The sequence below is a fragment of the Neopelma chrysocephalum genome, unplaced genomic scaffold (genome assembly GCF_003984885.1).
Source record: "Neopelma chrysocephalum unplaced genomic scaffold, ASM398488v2 Primary Assembly neopelma1_44, whole genome shotgun sequence".
In the NCBI taxonomy this organism is placed as follows: Eukaryota; Metazoa; Chordata; class Aves; order Passeriformes; family Pipridae; genus Neopelma; species Neopelma chrysocephalum.
Window position 1 is genome coordinate 10,897,845 of NW_020897703.1, and position 20,670 is coordinate 10,918,514.

At 37.8% G+C, this 20,670-nt stretch overlaps 1 protein-coding gene across 8 annotated transcripts in view; it reads left to right on the forward strand.

The window, feature by feature from the left end:
- ZNF385B (zinc finger protein 385B) overlaps positions 1 to 20,670 on the forward strand; it is a 166,446-nt gene that overhangs the window by 79,923 nt on the left and 65,853 nt on the right. The window contains exon 1 of one of the 8 annotated variants that reach the window (XM_027678439.1): positions 2,032 to 2,114. The exons of the other annotated variants lie outside the window; for them this stretch is intronic. The gene's annotated coding sequence lies outside the window, so the exon portion shown is untranslated. Of the gene's footprint in view, positions 1 to 2,031; positions 2,115 to 20,670 lie in introns of those variants that run through there. 8 annotated transcript variants of the gene reach the window in all.

A 20,670-nucleotide genomic window follows, 5' to 3' on the forward strand; every position in this document is an offset into this window, starting at 1 on the left:
TAGCTTAGTCTAGCTGAATGAATTAGATTTCAGCAAATTAGATTGCATGTTTGTATGTGCTCCAGGACTGCGAATAGAGCTACTTCATAAGCTTTTATCCCTTGTTCTGTTCTCTCCTTATATGTGTCTGTGTCACTGTTTCTATGTTTTGTTTGGTGATCATAATTTTACACCTTGGGTGCTGTGTTCTTTTTGGTAGGGAAATACTTTCTGATTTTTCTAGACTTTGATTCTCTTTGTCATTTTGTATGTTCAGATATAGTCACCATAATAATTTGCTGTGCTGCACAGAAATAAATGTTGTAGAAGGTTTTAACAGAGAAGCCTGAAAGAAATCTGGTGACTTGGTTGTTCCTGTTTCTCACTTACTTGATTGCAGCAATCCGTACTTAGAAATATTAATTCTATCTGAAGTTGGAGCAGTCCACACCTTCCATGCTGCCTTCAGGATGCTTTGTTAAACATCACTAGGCATAATTTCCCTGTGCTGCCATTATCATGGTAATGCTTAGATTCACATTTGTCTTTCATTTTCCAGTGTGGTTCATCTGACAACCCACGCAATGGGCCACTCTGTTGTGCATTGTCTGCAGCAAATGGCTACTGGGCAGTGCATACAGCCTGAAAATCTTGGGCTGTTCCTGGCTCCTAGGGAACATGGCATAGGCAATGGGCAGTCCATGCTGGCCAGGCATCATCTGTCTGCAGCTCTTGGCTAGCAGATAGCAAGTCAAGCTGGCACGATCCTGCAAAATGGTTTACAAGCTGAGAGAGAGAAACCAGAGTCCAAAAATTGGTATCAAGCCTTTGGAGACAGTTGCAATGCGATGAAAACAAAAAAGAAAATTCTGTCTATTCAGAAAGTGGAAAAAACCTGACAAAAACAAACAAACAAAGCAAAAAGAAGAATCTAACCAACCAAAGTAAAACCAAACCTGCCAAACTCAACCAAAAAAATCCCAGTTTTAACCCATCAAAACTGCTTTATGCAGAACTTGCAGCTCTGTTACACTAAGAGAGACAATCTGCTGAGATGGGAAACCCAATAAAACTTAGAAACTTGTGCACCAAGTATGGTACAAATTTTGGCAAGAGCTGAGCAACACAAATGCTGGCAGATGAGGAAAAACTTCCAGACCTTGCTGGTGGCAGTGACTGCCCGTGACCCTGCTTTCCAGGAAGCAGGCACAGGGCTCTGAGTCATAGGGACAAGAGGCAGCAGTGGGGGTCAGAAGGGGTCCTGGAAAGGGGGTATTCGAACAGGACTCTGAATTTGTAGTAAGTGCCTGGGTAAAGAAGGGTAGTCCATAAGTACAGAGGTACCCTGCCATCACTTTCCCAATGATATCTCCTAAAGATAGTAATTTAAAAAGGAAAGATGAAATCAGCTTTACAGGTAAGAAAGAATTTCTGTGGTGGGCACTGGTAATGAACAGCATGCCAATAAAATTTATGTCAAAGGTTTGCATTTACATAGGTGAATATTCCAGATGCATGTACAGATTTCTTGATTTTGCAAACAGATATTTGGGGTTGGTCAATACTTGAAAATTTGGCCTTTGGGGAAAAAATGGTTTTATGTGCTGTAATACTAAAATGCTTTGAGCAAAGTTTAAAATGATTGTATTCTATAGCTGAGAGAACATTGAGATCTTTTGGAATGACTTATTCAAATATCCTTATGGTTGATGGTGTATTCGTATTTGAATAAATTCAGGAAAGATTTGTCCTAAGCTGTTTCTATCCAGAACTGCTTTAAAGAAACAGGAAAATATAATCATTTCATCACTTAAAGCTGCTTAAACCTTCAGGGGAAAAAGGGTTACTACTTAAATTTCAGATGAAAGGAGTGTTTTGTGAATTCATCTGTGTCATGTATTCATACCTGAATTAAAATGAGCCATGATGTACTGCACTTTCTCAGGAACATTACATAAACTTCCTTGTTCTAAACCATGCACAAGTTTGAAATGTGCATACAGAACTGAAAGAAACTTTGCAGTAGTTTCTCCACAAGCAGGAAGCCTAATATTTACACAACAATCAATAGAGTAAAGAACATGGAGACAAGCAGCACTCTCACCTACGAAACTTGGTTTAACTGGTAAAAGAAGGTAGGATCTATGTGAACAACAACTTTCTTTCTAGTAAGACCTGTACAGTTGGGGATGGGTTTGGCTTGAATTCTGCGGAACCTTGTTGGCCAATGTTTGGAGTTGTGCAATTAAAACAAGGGATTGTTTTTAAGTATGTTATATTTGGAACAGTTTTCTCCTGCTTTAATTTCTGGGATTTTGATCCCAGAAAACTACTTTCAGTAGTGTTTTGGTGAGACTCTAAAGAAGATTAGTGGAGGAAAAATCTGATCCTGATACAGCTTGCTTTGCAATAGATAAGGAGTTTCTTTCTGTATGATTAACTTATATCTTTCTCTGATTGTTTGCTGTCATGTTTGTTTGTTTGTCTTGTGTGCTTTTAGGGAGAATTTTCCTCACTGTGGGCAAATAAGTAAAGGGAAGCAAGAATGCGTTGACCTCAGTGCAACCAGAAAGGGACAAGAGGTGACAGGGACATTATACTTATTGTTTCTTGTTATTGTCTGATCTACAGGGCTAATAGTATTATCTGACAATAAAAGTGGGCAGTTTTCAATTGAAGCAAAAAGTTTCAGGAACTTTTTCAATATCCTTCCTGTGAGGATTCAGGAAAATATTGTTTTTCCCTACGTTCTGTGGTTAGTCACATATGCTACCTGCAAAGAGTGGTTGACAGAAAGACCTACCTGTCCTCATACCCCTGGAGGAAACTTGTGCATTGGAAGGGAGCTGGAGTATTGAGACTGTGCTAAATGTTTTGGTTTTGAGAGCAGACATTTTGCTCTTTTACCCTGCCTGTCTTTTTCACTGCTCTAGTGTTGTAGGAGACCAGGTGTGTGTAGGTGGCAGGTACGGCATGAGCTTTAGACATAGCATGCTCCTTTCACAGGCTCATCAAAGTTTCTCATAAGTTGTTGAAATCTCTCTGAGGATAAGGACTGATGATTTGCAACACTTAAGAAGAGTACATTAATAAGTCCAAGATTAGGTGGATAGGCTTAGGAGATTCTTCCATATATGAACAGTCTATGAAAATATCAGAAATTCCCTCAAAATTTTAAGAATTCTTCAGAGTGGATAGCATCAGGTAACCTTAATTGGGTTTTTCTTCATTCAAGCGTATATGCCCTGAAGTTACTCATAATAGCTATTTGCAGAAATGACTTGCAATTTAAAACAATAATAAAAATTTAAAGTAGGCAAGAAATACTTCAACTAATAGACTGACAAATTAAAAGTTACTGAGGAATGTGGTCTTGCAATAAGATGTAGTGTGCAAACCTGTTGCTTATTGTAGTAATGCAACCCAGACAGTGAAGTTCAGCTTATACTATGAAACCAAATTTAATTTTGTAGTCTTAGTGATTGAAATCTGTTTTATTAGGTAATTTCATTAACAGTTATTACCAAAGAGAAATGTCTTTCACGTTTCAAAGGGCAGTGTTCCCCAAAGAACTTACATACACCCTACAGGCATAAATCCAAACCAATGTCCAGTGTTCCCTGATAAAGTAGATTGCTTTGTTTGAAGAGGTAATGACTGGTACAACAGCGATAAGTGCAGTTATCCACAAGTGATGAAGCATCTCACCAGCATTAACACAGGGTACTTGCTGTATGTTATTTTCAAAGCCCACCTGCTGGCCATCTGGATCTTCATTTGATATTGCTTTCTTTTTTAGCACCCTGCCTGTATGAGTGTGCTTGTGTGGTACTAGTATAAAAAGAGAGACTTTCATATGTAGCTAAACTACTACTTAGGAAGTGATTTTTAATCTTTTCCTCTGATTTTAGCAGGTATTTACACAGTAACTAAAATGTATGTCCTTGGTGATGCTGTGCTTTGTGCTAAAATGAAGTTGATAACTTGAGAATCAGATTGTTCTTTCTATATTTTTATGACGAATCTGAGGAAAGACAGAGCTTTCAGAATAGAGGACAAAAAATTTCTTTTTGAACTTTTCCCCTTTGTCACTGTACAACAATACATGCATTGTTAAATGTCAAGACATTTGCTCAATGCAAAAGAATGCCCAAGTTTGTCTCACCGTATCTTGCTTCTTCTTACCTGTATTTCTTGTTCTTGCTCAGTAAAGCACGCAGTCCTACCTTTTGCCTTATTACACAAAACCACAGTATTGCTTAACAAATTGGAATGGTGTGCTCCTTAAGCCTATAGAAGAGTCTGTTTTGATTGATTGAGAAAAGGCTAATACAATTAAAACCCCAAAACAAAACACTGCCCCCTGAAAACCCTAAACTTGTCATATACTTCTGTTGTGTTCAATTTAGAGTACTTTTTGTTTATTCTTGTAAATAAGCCAAATTATAATATATCCTTGTATATAATATGTAAATTTAAAAATAGAATTATAACTATTGCAGGCTCTGGAGAATTAAATTACTTTTATGTTGCTTAAGATTACTTAGGGATACAGTCCTACTGTGTTCTTAGGAAAGTAGTTCTTGCTGACATACCAGGAGGCCTTCATGAAACTAGACTTAAAGGGCAGAATGCAACAGTTACAGCAAGAGGCTAATGAGTCAGCCACCGGTATTTATAAAGCAATATCCAATGATTACTTTAAAATAAAGATGTGTAAAGATACAGTTTTGGCTAAATTCCTTGGCTTTTTTAGGGTTTTTTTGGGGGGTTTTTTGGGTTTTTTTTGGTAGCTCATGTCTTCAGTGTAGATACCAAATTAGAAGAATTCTCAAAAGGTGGCTAATTCGTAATCTTAGTAGTGTTTGACAATGCTTCCAGGCCTTGCTATTAGGTTGATTAATGTGCTTGGTCTCCAGTGTAAAAATTAATCAGGTTTTTTTTATATTAACAATTGCTCTTTAGGGACTTGAGATACCATATATTGTATCTGTCTGTCATGATGGTGTGGTGGTACAGCTGAAAGAGGTAGAAATGTCAATAATAGGTCTAAAAAACAGTTCTGAAATGGTCCTTGAAAAGCTAGCACCAACTTCCTGAAATGACAAGTAGTAGCACAGCAGAACAAGAAAGCACATGAAAAGAGAGTAATTCAAAGTGTTTAAAGCTTTTGAAAAGATTGAGAAATAAGGGTAGATTCAATCCTATGGTTTAACTGAAAAAGCAATTTATGTGCTTATGTGATTTTGATGGCACTGAAAGAGTAGCTGTTCAGCCAGTAAAAGATGTAGAGAATACTGGGAGTAGGGTGTCCATCTCTCTTTTCCAGTCTTTTTATAGCTTATGGCATGTGCTAAGCTATAAAGCTGAGTGACCAGGTTTTACAAGGTTCCTTCTGAATATTGTTCTTTACCTTTAAATTTTTATCTTGTAATTCTGTTTTTCTTGGAAACTTTGCTGCTTGGTGCACTGGAATGAGGAGTCGGCCTCTGAAGTGGTATATTGTATTTCTGACATGCTTTTAAACAAAGGGCTGATCACCATCTCCACTGCCTATCAGTGCATAATGTGCTGTAGGTCACACTGTCACAGGCACATGCTTCAGCTCAAAGTGCCGTGGCTGGCTTGCTCAGTCTTTATTTTTTACTTGTGTGGTTCCTCTGAGGCTGGTGAAATTAATCTAATGGACAAGACCATATGTGAGAAATAGGTTCAGCAATCCACAAAATCTGGTCTTTGTCCAATTTAAATGAAAGAGAAGTCTTAGAAGGGGGGACATTTTCATTTTAGTTCTGCATCTTGAGTGCAAAGGAGTCCATGGGGAGTGATGTGCATTTCTGATTAAATAGAACTCCAGCTATTGAACAAAATTAATCAGCTTTTCACTGAGCATACTCAATAGTAAAGGTATACTTTAAGATCAGCACTGTTAGAGACTATATGATTACTCTCCGGTGCTGTGCTCTTTAGATTTTTAAATTATCATAATTATCACATTAAAAATACATTTTATAAGTTTTAATATTAAAGTACTATTGAAAAACAAATGAAACTGATATTGAACACATGAAAATAGGCTGCACTCAGTTATTTCATTACTTTCTGATCTTCCTTTAAAAGTCCTAAGCTATTTGGTCTTCCTGGCTTTCCGTTTGCCTTATTGAATAGAATGCTTTGGATATTGGTTTTCCCAATATTAAACCTTTAGAATACCATTCATTTCTTCCATCTTATCGTTCCTAACTATAACCCCAGTGTATCAAACTAAGGGACACACTTAGCTTGCAGTATTTATGCCTCAAACATTTGTGGTGCAGTGAGGGGTTCAGATATTAATTTGCTTTCAAATTAATCTTAGCAATAGCAGCAGGAATGGTGTTCTGTGGTTGTGTCTAAGGGTCTTAACAACCTCATTACAATGTTTATTTCGAATTGTCTATATCAAGTTAACTCACAGATACCTTTCAAGCAGGGCTTTCCCTGCAGTGGAGTTAGTCAGTGGTTCTGTCCTGGTCACCAGGTTCATAAAGATGACATTGGGTATTCTGCTATTTGGTTGTTGCTGTTCCTTTGTGTGCAGTAACCTTGGAGCTACTTTTAGTGGCATACTCTGTGCATGTGTGGTGCTTTGAAACACATTTCATTACATGAAAGGTCTTTAAGCCAAATGCTTACTTCCAGCAGCTGTAAATGGTATCACTTTACTGTTTTAGCAGTCTGCTCTTGGGACATTAAGAGCAGTATCATTTTACTTTTTGAGTCACTGTTCAAGTTTGGCCATTGAGAAATAATATCAGATAATGAAACGGATGGGGTCCTATTACAGCTTAATAATAGTGAAACAAGCAAACAAAACCAGCTAAATAACCCTTTTTCTTCTCTTTATGAAGCCAATTAAATTAAAAGTAAAGACTTCCTATACTATGGTGTGATACTTAAGAGGCTACTAATAGTCTTAATGTTTCAATAATGCATTACCAGGATCTGAATAGCTCTTTGAGTTAAAAGGAATGAGCAGTTTTTGTGGACTGGGAAGGTGAGCTGATTACAGAAAAACTAACCACAGAACAAACATTAGAACTTTCTAGTACTTGGTCTAAATAGGAAAGATCCATCCAGATACATTTAACATGCTAAGTCCATAAACCTAGGGATTTATTTTGCTAATAGTTGGAGGGCTAGTTGTAAGATTTGGGAAATCCTTCTGTTACAGCTGTTTGAGAAGTACTTCGAGAAGTAGTTATGCAAGTCTAACAAAAATGAGGATCTCAGCATCGTATTTGCTTTTTCAAATTAAACAAAGCAAAGACTTCTGTTGGAAAGAGAGGAATTGTTTGTTGTAAATCCAGACATCAGGGATTGAAATCCTAGACCCTTAGAACAGGGAAAGTATAAGAAATATTAGGAAGCATAACAAAGTTTCTATGAAGTCAGTATTTTGTATCCAGTTGTGAGTCATTCTGTGCTTAAAAAATTATATAATTCCATCAATTGAGAATACAAATCCAGGGGGAATTTTAAGGCCTTTCATCAGAATTTTAAAACCATGATACCCTAAGGTCTTCCCAATGAAAACATGAATGTAAATAATGATTCATCTGATAGTGACCTCTGCAAAATTACACAAACTCCTATTAAATTGCATCCGGAACAGTTGTTCACACCAAAAGGATCAAAAAGCTGAAAGATGGACTTATTGGAAAGGCAGCAAAGTTTCTTAATTTGAGCTATTACAATGACATTACATGGTGGCTGTAACAGCTTTGCCATGCTCTGTCCAGAGCCCTTTGCTCTGAGCAGCAGCTTCTCTCTGCCAAACTTCTTGAGGGAAAGGCTTCCTGCATCTGTGCCTTCACACCAAGGAAGTCCTTTTCTCACTGACTAAAGTGCAGCTAGGAAGTATAAAGCTAGTATAGCAAGCTAAACCAGTTAAGTCTCTGGGTTTTGTGTTTATTGCTAGAAGTTGCTAGATAATCTGTGGGTGTGTTTACCAGTTTCTGCATAATTTTTCATAATTTGATTAGATACCTTCTAAAATTTTGTTTGAACTCTATTTACCCTTTGTCTTAAATGCAGTTCTTCCTTTGCACTTGTGTATTCTGGGTACCCTACTCCTTCACCCTCAGTTTATCTAGATACTGTTCTTCTTTATAATTATTTCAAGGCATTATTTTTTTTTTAATCCTGTCACATGAAAGATAGACTCATATTTTGTCTGAGGAAGTTGTATGTCTGGGTTGTAATCAGGTTTCCTTAAATGAATTAAACTGGATGCCAGTACTGTGCATCTCACAATTTTGTGTGACTAGCTGTTAAGTTTTAAATGCACACCCTTTCATATTCCTCATATTTTCTGAATATATGTTAATCTTCAAATACAACTTGTCCTTGATGTTATCAGTTTCTTGCATTATTTCTTTTTGAGTTTCATCTGAGATCTTTTCCATTGAAAATTCTTTTCCAAAAGTCTTTCCCCTATAAAATGATCTTTCCATAACCTTTTAAATTGAAGCCTTTTATTTCCTGCCCCATCACATCTTTTTTTTAGTGTGTTTCAGAGGAGATTCTTCTCTCCCAGGGTGGGAGCAATTCCAACCATATTTGATAAAAATGTCATTGGGACTGAGTCTGAGGCTGCCACTCAACTGTTTTCCTTTTCCCTTTGAGTTTTACCTCATTTCATTGTGTGTGGACTTCTTTCCCTTCCACTCAGGCTTGACCGAGTGGAGACCTCATTGCAGTTACAACTTCCTCGTGAGGGGAAGAGGAGGGGCAGGCACTGATCTCTTCTCTGTGGTGACCAGTGACAGGACCCGAGAAAATGGCCTGAAGTTGTGTCAGGGGAGGTTTGATTGGATATTAGAAAAAGGTTCTTCACCCAGAGGGTGATTGGGCACTGGAACAGGCTCCCCAGGGAAGTGGTCACAGCACCAAGCATGACAGAGTTCAAGAAGGGTTTGAATGATACTCTCAGGCACATGGTGTGACTCCTGGGGATGGTCCTGTGCAGGGCTAAGGGTTGGACTCAATGATCCTTGTGGGTCCCTTCCAACTTGGCATATTCTGTGATTCTGTGACTATGGGGGCACAAAGATCAGAAACTTGATTTTGTTCGCAGATTTGTCTTTTCCCTTCATGCCCATCTTTGAGAGATGTTGAATTGGACTTGGCAATCTGTCAGAGGGGATGTGCCAGACTGCATTTTTCTGTCTGTAGCTGGAGATCAGTGTGTTGGCTCAGGCTCCCCGAATCCAGCGGTTGCTGCAGTATTGGTGGGGTGGTGCCCAAGTCCTAGCCTTCCACTGCCCCGATGGATGCTCTTCCAATGGGGATGTTGTGTGCTATTGTCAGGCATTCCTGTTAGAGGCTGTTGATGCCTCTGAATAAGACTCTGTGAGAGAAGAGCATTCTCTCTTTTTGAAATGAGCTCCTGTCTTGCTGGGCATCTGCCCAGGTCATTTGCTTAAGCTGTGCAATCTCTGTGTGATTGAAAAAGTCTGGAGCAGGACCTGCTGAGGCAAAGCTGAGGTTGGAATAATGAAACTCATGAGAGTGGGGAAGTACCTTATTTAAAATATTGTCATGCCCTCTTTTCGATGAAATTGAAAATTTGAGGAAATATTTGATTAATATTTTGATAAAATATTCCCACTCTTGTTGTTTGTTATGATTGTTTGCCTAATGTCCTTTAGTAACTGTAGATGAGTGATGTCTGAGGTGCTGAATTAAATACTTGTAATAAAAACTTTTTTTCATCATTGTCTCTCTTCTCCCTCAAGCCATGGAAAAGTATTTGCTCAAAAGAACAAAAAAGAATTTTATTTCCACTTTAAGTACCTTTGCTATAGATCACTGAATTTGTAAAATTAGAATCAATCTGTTTTTAATTTCAGTTTATCATTAGAATGTTCTCACTCAGCTGGAAACTTCCAAGCTAGAGGAACAGACCTCCGCTGTTCCAGCCTGCCTGTTCTTTCGTATATTAACATTTAATATTTTTGCTTCTGTGTGAGCTCCAAAGTCAATTCAAGGCTTCTTAGCAAAAGCAGATTTTGTCCAATGTGAGTAAAAGATCATAATCTTCGGTGTGAAGTGTTCTTTCTGAAGTGTCAACAAAATGTATTTTGGCATAGAGGCCAGGTTGTTGAAAGCTGAGGGTTTGCAAGAGGCTGCTGTAGAGGTAAAAGGAGTCTCAAGTGGGATGTCAGGGCTGTGGGGAGCAAAGGCAGCGGGGCGAGACAATTCAGTGAGTGGAAAAGGGCATGCAGGAGTCTTTCAGCAGGGAAGTCTGGTGAGGAGGAGGAAGAATCATCTTTCTCAGTCTTCCTTTCCCTCTTGTCCCTTATCCCCTTTCACTTGCTGTCTTGCTAGAACATTTCCTCCTGACTGTATTATCTTGCCTCATGGGAACAGACAAGTCAGGGGCTGCTCATGGGGCATTAAATTAAGGAGTTAAAGCTGCTCCTGCTGCTGGGGGAGGATCAGGCAGCAGCCCATGGGGATAGGTTTTGTGTTCATGCTGCCAATAAGGTGCTGGGAGCAAGGCAGCAGTGTCAAGTGGAGGGTGAGGGGAAGGCTCTTGGATAGGAAAATATTCCTTCAGCTGTCCCTGACAGCTGCATGCTTTGTCTGCTAGTTGGCTTTGCAGGACAAGACTCTGCTTTACTGCATTTTGTTTGTACCAAACCAGGGATAATCTGCTATTTATAATCATCTTTATAAATTCTCTAACTCACCAACAACAGAATTTAAGATAGAAAATGTAATACTTACTTTGATCCCACATGTTCTGTCCAGTCAGGAGCAGGAGCTGTGGGAACATGGAAGGATTTAAACATCTAGGACTGGAATCTGAAAGGTGCCAAGTATCCCAGGGCTGAGTGCCCTCAATTCCCATCAGTTGCAAGTTACACTGTAATGTGAGTTAATGGATTATGAGCAGAGAGCAGTGGGATTCAGCTGTTAGTCTGAACTTCTGCACATAGTCTATGTAGGAAGGGTTATACTAGAGAGAAAACAGATCTGTGTGGCTAGAGGAAAAAGTTCAAGGAGAGGATCCTCAATTTTTTTCCAAAGTTGTGTTGTGTTCCTATCATTGGAGCAGCACTTTACTTGAGGTGGTGAAGCACTTTACTTGGTGAAGAAGATGAAGCATGGAACTTCCTTATTCCTTCCCACTTTGAGTGTTTTTGCAAATATGAAGAGATAATAAGGTAAGCATCTTGGTGCGATGATTGTATCCAGGATATGGGACTGGAGTCAACTTCTGCTGTGTTTATTTCTTGTGCCACAGCAGGGAGACAGTCTCCTCTCCCTCTGTTCGTTGCCAGCAGAACTAGGATGGGCAGGAGGAAACACAACTCTCTTTTGTATTTGTCTTTATTTTTGAGCAAGGCTTTGATTCAAAACTTACTATATAAAATAACTTCCATTAAACCCCTAGATTCCATACCGACAAGTACCATCCAATTACTAAAGAATAACCATTTCTCAAGCATTAAAATTGCTTTTCAGCTGTTCTTTTGTCTCCATGGCTACTTTAAGTGTAACAACAAAGCAGTAGGTGATGTTGTCAGCCAGAAAATTTGTAATGTTCAAGTGACTGTTGATAGCAACAAAATGGATGCCAGTGCAATGTCACTTAGAGCCAGTAATAGATACTGCACTTATGGCTGTAGAATAACAGCACGGGACATTTTGAAGCAGAAAATATACCGGAAAAAGTAAGGTTGATACAATTGGCAGCTTTTATAAATTATACATGAGGTACTGCTTTAAAATTCAACAGGAAACTGTAGTTCACCATCTCTAATGGAATGAATTGCATGAAAAGTGAAGAGCTCCTTGTATGTATGTGCCACCTGGAGAGGAGCTCAAGCTTTTTTCTCAGTTTCTTGATGGAACAGAGAACAAGAGTTGCTTTAGAAAAGTGGGATCCATTCCTAAAGGGGATAAAAATTAAAGTTCTCATCTGGCTTTGGTGCTCATCTGAAAAGGAAATATGTTAACAAAGAAAGGGCAGTGCTTTTCTTACAAATAATAAAATCAAAATCGGTTTGGGAGGAATTATCATTAGGTTTAGATATCAATCCCATGGTGGCCAGGGGTTTGGATATTTTACTGACATGTAAAATTGAAAGTAATTAATGGGGAAAAAGCTGTGAGAAAAATCAGACTGAACGCTGCTGAGACTAGTGCTGGAAACCAACTATGAGAGAAAAATTTCAAAAAAGGATGATTGATGTTAAAGCAGGGAGAATAGGAATTATAGTAGGTTTTATGTAGTTGAGACATGCTAAATGAGGCAATTCATTCTTAAAAGTAGTTACAGATTATTTAAGGAAAATAAAACTATTATTTTAAGTAATTAGTGTCTGATATTTGACAAATCTATATGAACTGTTGGTGCTGGATGTACTGTGGGAATTCTGCCTCTTAATATGTATGTATGCATGCTGTCAGTGCAGCGTGTACCAAGACACCTTTTGTAATCTTAAATTAACTGAATTGGAGTGCCACTTTCTCCAGTTAATGTATCATGTTAGTGCTCCGTATTTTGTAAAAGTGTCACCTCATTTATTGAATATGAGGTTCTCGAGTGTTTGAACTGTCTGTTATCAAAGAAGGCTTTTCTCTTCTATGAGAAAGATGGAAATGGAAAGTGCAACCAGTTGTTCTTCAGAGTCTGACTTGACAGCATCACACAAACCCTCTCTTAATGCTGGCAAACAGAACAGCTTCATTCACTGACAACAGCACAGGGTACCATCTGATGTCTGTTTTAGACTTCAGAGAACTGGACAGATACCCATGTGGTCTTTGGTTACTCATAGATCCATGGGTCCTTCCTTAATGAAGATAACGTTAGTGTATTTGTTTTATTCTAATAATTTAGATGCTTGCACTATGAAACACATCCACTTCTTGATGAAAGTTAATTTTCATTTTTATTTTAATTTCTTTCAGATATAAAAGCTTTCTGAGCAGTCTTTTGGTTTTCAAAGTCTGTAGATGAACCCAAAGAATGCATGTAATTCGAATAAAATAAGAGAGTTATTGACACTCCCAATTAATTAGACTTAAAACTCTTAGTGAAACTGAAATTCTAACCTACATCATCTCCAACCTTTCATATGTTGACTTGTGTGACAAAACTTAAGCTGAGATCTTATAGCATTTATTCCTTTGTTTGCTTACGACATCTTCTGCTGTACAGTTTGAGAGCAGATCTACTTAAGGGAGCGATGCAGCCACTGCTCTGATTAACATTGGAACATTTCAAATAGCACTCCTACAAGCTATTTATTACTTGGTGTTAACAGCTTCATAGCTGTCCTGTGAAAAGTTCAGTATTAGTTTGAATGAACTAATGACATTTTTGTCTTGGATGTTTTCTCCTATATTTTTTTAAAGCTTATTCAAACATGTACCTTTCAAAATATGGACTGCTTCAGGAAGCTCTTTGTGGAAAGCACTCATGTGGCTCTCTGCAAGGGGTGTCTTCCAGATCAGTGCTTGAACTTATTTTGTGTTAAGCTTCAATGATGAAATGTGTGATGTTTACAGGAGCAGGTTCTCGGGACAACAAGCCGCCGTGGGTGGGGTGGGGCCCCTCAAGGCAGGGTCTCCTGCTGTGCTGTGAGAGTTACCAACACCAGTAGGCACGTGGTGCTGAGGACAGATACCAGTCAGATGGGGAATAGTTACTTATCTTGCATACTCTTAGCAATTCTGCCGCCAGCACATTGGTGTGATGTCAGGACAAGCAGCTGAGAAAACTGTACGTGCTTGACTGTCAGCTGAAAGGCACTGCAGAGAAATTCACAAATATCAAGATTTCTGTCATATTTACTTTTAACCTACGCATTCACTTGTCAGATATATTCAACTATCTGTAAAGCACTAAAAGAAGAAAGAATAGTGGAAATGTATATGAGACTGAAACAAACCTGGGCAAATAAATGTTCTTGATGAGGTTAATTGGTACGGGTCACTGGAAGTGTGGGACTGTAGTTGCCAGGTCACTTAATGAAATGAATTTATTTTTTTCATGAGAGACAGGCTAACAGCAGCACTTGAGACTAACAGGCTCCTTTTTGCACAGTGGTTATAATACAAGTGCTGAAGGCTTCTCTGTACCTATGTGCTCTCCTGAGGACAGGTACATATGTAATAGTGCCAAATGTGACTGCATGTCACTGAAGGCCACCAGGTAACTCCAGACTGACCTCAAACTGAGCAGTGCCTGCTTAAGTCAGTATCCTCTCAGGCTTGATTCTGGGGAATCAAATCTGCTCACTCAATCAGTGAAATTTTATATCCTATTTCGGTCCTCTTCCCTTTATTTGAATCTTTTGGGAAGAGTTTCCCTTCTGACAAGTTGTGTGTGTTAAATGTCACTGATTGCCGAAGTTGTTCAACCTACAAGCAAAGCTATTAGTGCCCTTAAGTCCAGCCCTATAAACTCTTCTGACAACTGAAATTTATGTACAATTCTTTTTTTGCTGTGATTTAGCACCAGTGACAATTTTCTTTGCAAGGCAAGTATGTGTTTATACTTTTGTAATTGTAAAATTTCCATTATAAGTGAAACTTGAAGCAGTGGGATTCCAGACCTTCAGGGAAAGGTGGGCCATATGTCTAAATTGTTCTCACCAGTATTAGACAGAACAGTTCTTTCAACATCTAGTTGCTGTTGAAGGATGAACTTTGAAATTGTTATAACTCCATCAATTAGTTTGCACAATTAACAACTAGGATCTATCTAGTTATTTTCCTCTCAAGTAATTTTCTCTCAAGTAATTAAAGTTCCAGACTATGAGCAAGTTCTTGACACTTGCCATTATTTGCTATTTACTCTGCAAATATTGCATAATTTTCCATACCCTTCTTTTAACTATGAGATGTATTAGGAATTTTTGTAGTTTCTAGTCAGTAGATCTGTTCAAAGATGTGATTTTCTTTTTGAGATACACACATATACAGAAAATACGCCAAATTCCACGGAACCACGAGCAGTGTTTTTTTTTCCTTCTCCTGCCAGCTTTTCACTTACCTTTACTTATTGTCCCTCTGTTCTGAGTGCTATTTATGGTAAAGCAATTTTCAAATAATGTGGAGTTTGACTGACACTGTAGATTTAAGGTAGAATTCTTGTTCTATTTCATGTAGATGGATTGGGTGATTTGAGATTGGCTGTCCTTACTTTCCATGATTCAGTGATCAGCTTTTAATCAAATGTTTTGATGTGTCCGGTAATAATGGCTGAAAGTTGCCTTCACTGTAGAAAAAGTAAATATAAATCCTTTGATAAATATCTTGCTTTGTTGCAACTTGCACAAATCCTAATGCCCCTAAATGAAGGCTCTTTCTGCTTTTTGTTGATTCAGCTCACAGTGCTTTCCATGCAAGCAAACTCTTACAGTAGGTGTAAGGGGCATGGCACCTAGCAGCTGTGCTCAGGGTGTTTTATCATGAACTTTGCTAGGAATGCATTATGGAAAATTAGCATTTAAAATCAGATACCACTGATATTGAGGAATAAAATTGTAAATTTTGTATTTACTGCAAAGATTAGCAACACTGCTCTTGACTATGATGCATGTTTGTCCTTAATATGAAAATAAAAGTGTACCCTGAACAAAAGTGCCCAGTTTCATTACAGCTGTGGAACTTTCCATTTCATGTGCAGTGGTATCATGACTCTGTAGAAAATGCTTTGACAAAAATAGTATTTATATAAAGTGGAAAATTCCACTTGCAGGATGGGAGGGAATCTTAGCAACCTTCTTTTCCCAGAATTTGCAACTGCTGCTGTATTGAGAACTACTGAACTGTTCAATTGTCAACAACCAAATTTGACAGAAGCATAAAAAGTTTTTCTGCTTTACTTCTCTGCAGGAATAGGTACATAATTCCAGAGTAATTTTGTTAGTGTTTATATTGTTTTCTGCACTTCAAATGCAAAAAACTGCAAGTGCCATTAGAAAATAAAAATGGAAATTTCAGACAGTAATAAGTGATCTTATTTCTTAAACTAAAGCCTTTTACTACTCTATACAAAGAAATATTGAGCTATTTCTATGTTATAATGTTAAGCTTTTGACAACTTTGTGGGGGAAGGACCTAGTTTTGTGCTGTAGAATGGACCCGATAAAATACACTGCTCTGGGAACATGGCTAAAATTAGCTTGTAGCATATGTTTGTGGTTTTGTTTGCCTCTGATGATTTTTTTTTTAATTGATCTCTTGACCAAAATGATAAAATTCTTTGTGGAAGATATAGCCTCTTTGAAATCAAACAAGGCCTAGTTTGTATTTCATAAAATGAAAGTTTGACTATAAATACCCTATTGCAAATCATGGTACCCATTGCTGGTCATCTGATCCTCTCCTCGTCAGTGTGGAATTGCTTCTCTTGTATATACAGCACCATTTTATTCACTCTTGATACAAATACAGGTGTGATTGACAATCTCAAATTCCCCTGAGAGATTATTTCCGCAGTTTGGTTCAGGTAAAAAAGGCTGCCACCGTGAACATTAAATATCACCCAGAATAATCTTGATGTCAAGAAGCTTCCTCAAAATGTTCAGACCTGTTTTTCTCACTTATATCTTTTAATTTCAGTTCTCTCTATTCTCCAGACCTTTCTGAATTCTTCACCTCAGAAGTCTTTTAAATACCTGTACCTCTTCTTGCCTCTACATCTGTCATGTATTGTTCCAAGAGTGTCCATATTTAACTTTTTATATTTCCTAGACTTCCCAGAGCTTGCTTTACCTCAGTCTCTTTTCAATCTGTAAATCCTTTTCCAGTTAAAAGATACCTACTGCTCAACACAATAAGGTTTATCAGAGAGGGACTGATAAGTCCTTCCTTCATGTAAGGGATACATTAATACTTTGAGATTTGTCCCTCATGCTGTGGCCAGGTTATTAGGCTTCTATTAAACAGGCTTTTTCCTCCTTCACCTTAGTTGCTACTCTGGCAGGTCAATCCCTCATTCTTGCACCTCAAATGCTATTTGGAAACACATCAAACGTTTTTACTATTTATGCCTTTTTTCATATTTCTCACTGCATGACCAAGGGCACTGAAGATTTTTCAGACAAAATGTCCAGGTATTTTTTTATTTTCTGTAGTTTTTGTCTAAGTCTTTTTAGCTCTGCACCACTGCCTGATGGAGGGATTTATCAATCTATAACTAGCCCAATATATAAAGACCAGGTAGTTTTAGATTGATTTACAGATTTTCCCCACTGTTTTATTTGAATATGTACATACACAAATAGAAATACTGGGCAATGATCATCTTGTCCAAACCACTGTTCTTGTAGGCACAGAAATTTACAATCTCAAATTAGCTGGTTTTCTAATGCTTGCCACACTAGAATCCAGTTGCTCTTGTGATTTCCTCTTATTCCCATTTTAAGTTAATTTTTCATATCCTTCATCATGCATACCAAGAATTAAATACTGTGCTGCTGCTGAGATCTCATGCCACAGGATGACTGCTTCTCAGTTTGTGTGGAAGAAATATTTCCTCTATTTTTTTTCATGTTGAAAGATTGCTCTTCTGGAGTCCTTTGTTGCAATCAGTGATGCTAAATGTGGGGAAAAAAAGGAAAACGTTTATGGTTATTTTCTATTCTGACTCCAGTGTTGTCTAAAGACATACCTATTTTTTTTTTTTTTTTTAATTGAAGTGTCAGTCATGGTACTCAATTCACATGTGCATTCCATAAAGCATTTGAAATATGTGACATACATTTCCATTCTTTAATAATAGAAAAGACATCTGAGGATTAAATTTCACTTTGTACGACTTTTATTTTTTAGTGTAACTTTTAGAAGTGTTTAATAGAAGATGTTTGAATTTCACGTCTTGGTGAAAAGGAGTTGTACAAGCCTGAATTTCTGTGTTGGTAGAAAGATGTAAGATTAAAAACTGTCTTTGCAAAACTTATTGTGAAATGGAACTTAAACAAAAAAACCAAACAAAAAACAAACCCAAAACTTAATACGTGTCAGATCTTTGAAGTAGATTTAGAATAAGTTACATTTTCCTCATCAATCTAAACATTCTACTACTGGCAAATGGACTTTTTCTTGTATTTCCTCCACTCTGACTACACTTTTTCAAATGCCTAAGAATCTTCTCCTTTGGAACCAGCTAAGGTCATCATGCATTTTCCTGATAAAAGTCCATAAAAGCAAGTTAATGGTAAGTTCAGTTGTCTGATCTCCTGTGCTGACAGGCATATACTGTAGCAATGGAGAAGTTTCACCCAGACTCTTATATCGAATACTTCCATAGCACTGTGTTGAAAATTCTGGAAAAAGGACACAGAAGTTCCAAGGGTATAGGTACTGCCAGTGAAGTGGAGGGAGATCACTTATGCTGTCTCTTGAAAGTGACCACGTTAAAAAAATGTGGGCTCCTGTTGGTGATTGAACTGCAACTGCAAAATGCAAGTTCAGAGCTGCCTACGTAATCAGGTGCTTAAGGAACTTCAGCTCCTGAATTAGGGACTTTGGTTAGAATCCTTAGGTTATAACGGCAGTGCGTGTATTTTGGGGCATGGTTTCACTCTGAAAGACTGAATTTTGGGGAAATGTGTCCTATTTTAAACCCATTCTGGAATGCATGCTTAACATGAAACTGTGTCTGGTGTATCCACCAGAACGTATAAGCCTTGACCTTAACTAAGGAGATGGTCTTTCATCCCTATCTTTGCAACCGTCTCTTGCCAAATTTAGTATGCTTCTGTAGCAGATACTTATGCAAGATGTTATAATACAGACATCTGCATAGAAATGGACGGAGAGCTGTAAAGTGTTGTCCAGTATATGTGGTAATAAACAGAGGAGCGGGTAACCTGCAGTGCTGTTCCTGCACCACAAGTCATCCTGCATGACTTGCTTGCTGCGTTCCTCCTCCTACAAGTGCTGCTATCTGTGTAATGTCGTAGTTGTTCCCCTGTTCCCATTCAGTGTTTGTACATTTCAAGTCCTCCCCAAGTTTCTTTGTGCAGCAGTTTGAGAACTATTAGTCAACAAAGAGCATGTAGCAATTTCTGTTGATGTAGTATCAAAATGAGTGCAACTGACAACAAATACCTTGGTATCATCCTCTTACTATTGCTTTGCTTTGAGAAAGGTTAGCTATAGTGTCTGACCTGGCAGCTGCTGCTTCTACACAGTCCTCCTCCTGCTGAAGTTAATCAGCCAAATTTCACACTTGTACTGCTGCTAATCCTTGTGATTCTGTCAACTTAAAAGGAATCCTGGCAGATTTGCACCAGGGTAATAGATCCAAGTTTTTGCTGGAGTTTTGTACATCACACATTGTACCTCCCTGTTGTAAGTTTATAAAACCAATCTTGCTTCCCTTGGTTTCACAAATAAACCAATTAACAGGGAAAAGCAGAGGTATATTATAGAGTCTTTTTAAGATTTCTTTATGTCTAAAAGTATACTCATCGAATGCCTTCATCTGTGATTTCAAAATCGTCCACAAATAATTCTCTCCTCAATATTCTGGGTGCATTTCAGGGTTTTTGCTCTCCCTGTTGCAGTAAGTGGAATTATAGCTACTAGAAACATCACTAGGGGGAGGAAGCCATGCCTTTGCATGAGCAGTATTTTTCCTCCTTGATGCCTTTTGCCAGTTTCTTTGCACTTCACACAATGAAAACATCCTTTCTTTGAATTACATAGTTTCAACTATCATTATTAAGTTGTGAATTGTTTAGATATAGGAAGTCACATTTCAAACCATATACTTCCTGTAAAATTGGCATTGCCTTTCAGTCAGAAAAGCCTCTCTTACTACAGCCTTGCCTATTGCTAAGTGTGAAGTTAGGTTAAATGTGTGTAGTACTCTTGAGATTTAAGAATTTTTTAAAACAATAATTTAAAGCCCAGTGATTGGGAATTTGGGCACATTCTTAAATCAGGAATCAGAACAGAGGAGAAAAAAAAAAGGTGAAGTGTTCGTTGCTTCTTTCTCACTACTCAGAATTTTAGGCTTAGTTATTTACCATAGTATATAATCAGGGATTTAGAAAGTGAAAGGGTGAGGGAAGTGTATCTGCCTGTTCCAGAAGGCAAGGTGGAGCATGTATGCTGCTTAGATTTGTCTTTAAACTAGCATTTAGAATACTGAATATTAAGTACTCATTATTGCTTTTAAAATTAGAGTGAAATCTTACACTTATTTTTGAGATAATGCAAAGCAAATTTATTAGATGTGAGGAGGAGTTGCTTTTTATTAGAAAAAAGATGGCAGAATAGCCATCTTGTCTGATTTTTAAGTTTGCAGCAAAATGTTGCTACATGGTAATGCACCAAACAACCAGTAGTGAAAGTAATTTTGAAAAGAGGATTCAGTGGATTTTTTTCTGTAAGGTACCCTTATCAGGATATCGTTTTTATCAAGCATACTGTAAAGGCTTGTATGTTCCTCTAAAGAAACCCTAATAAGAGTACAACAGCAAACTTTCCCATGGCAGAGGCAAGTTAGGAAGTGTGGCAAGGATAATTTGACTAAACTATAAAATTCTTATGGACTCAAGCACAAGAATTGTAGGTACAGGTAGGAAATGGAAAGTAGTTTAAATTGCTAAGAGTGATGAAAAAAGAGTAATGTGAATCTGTAGGAAAAATGAGACTGAAATAAGCATCAGA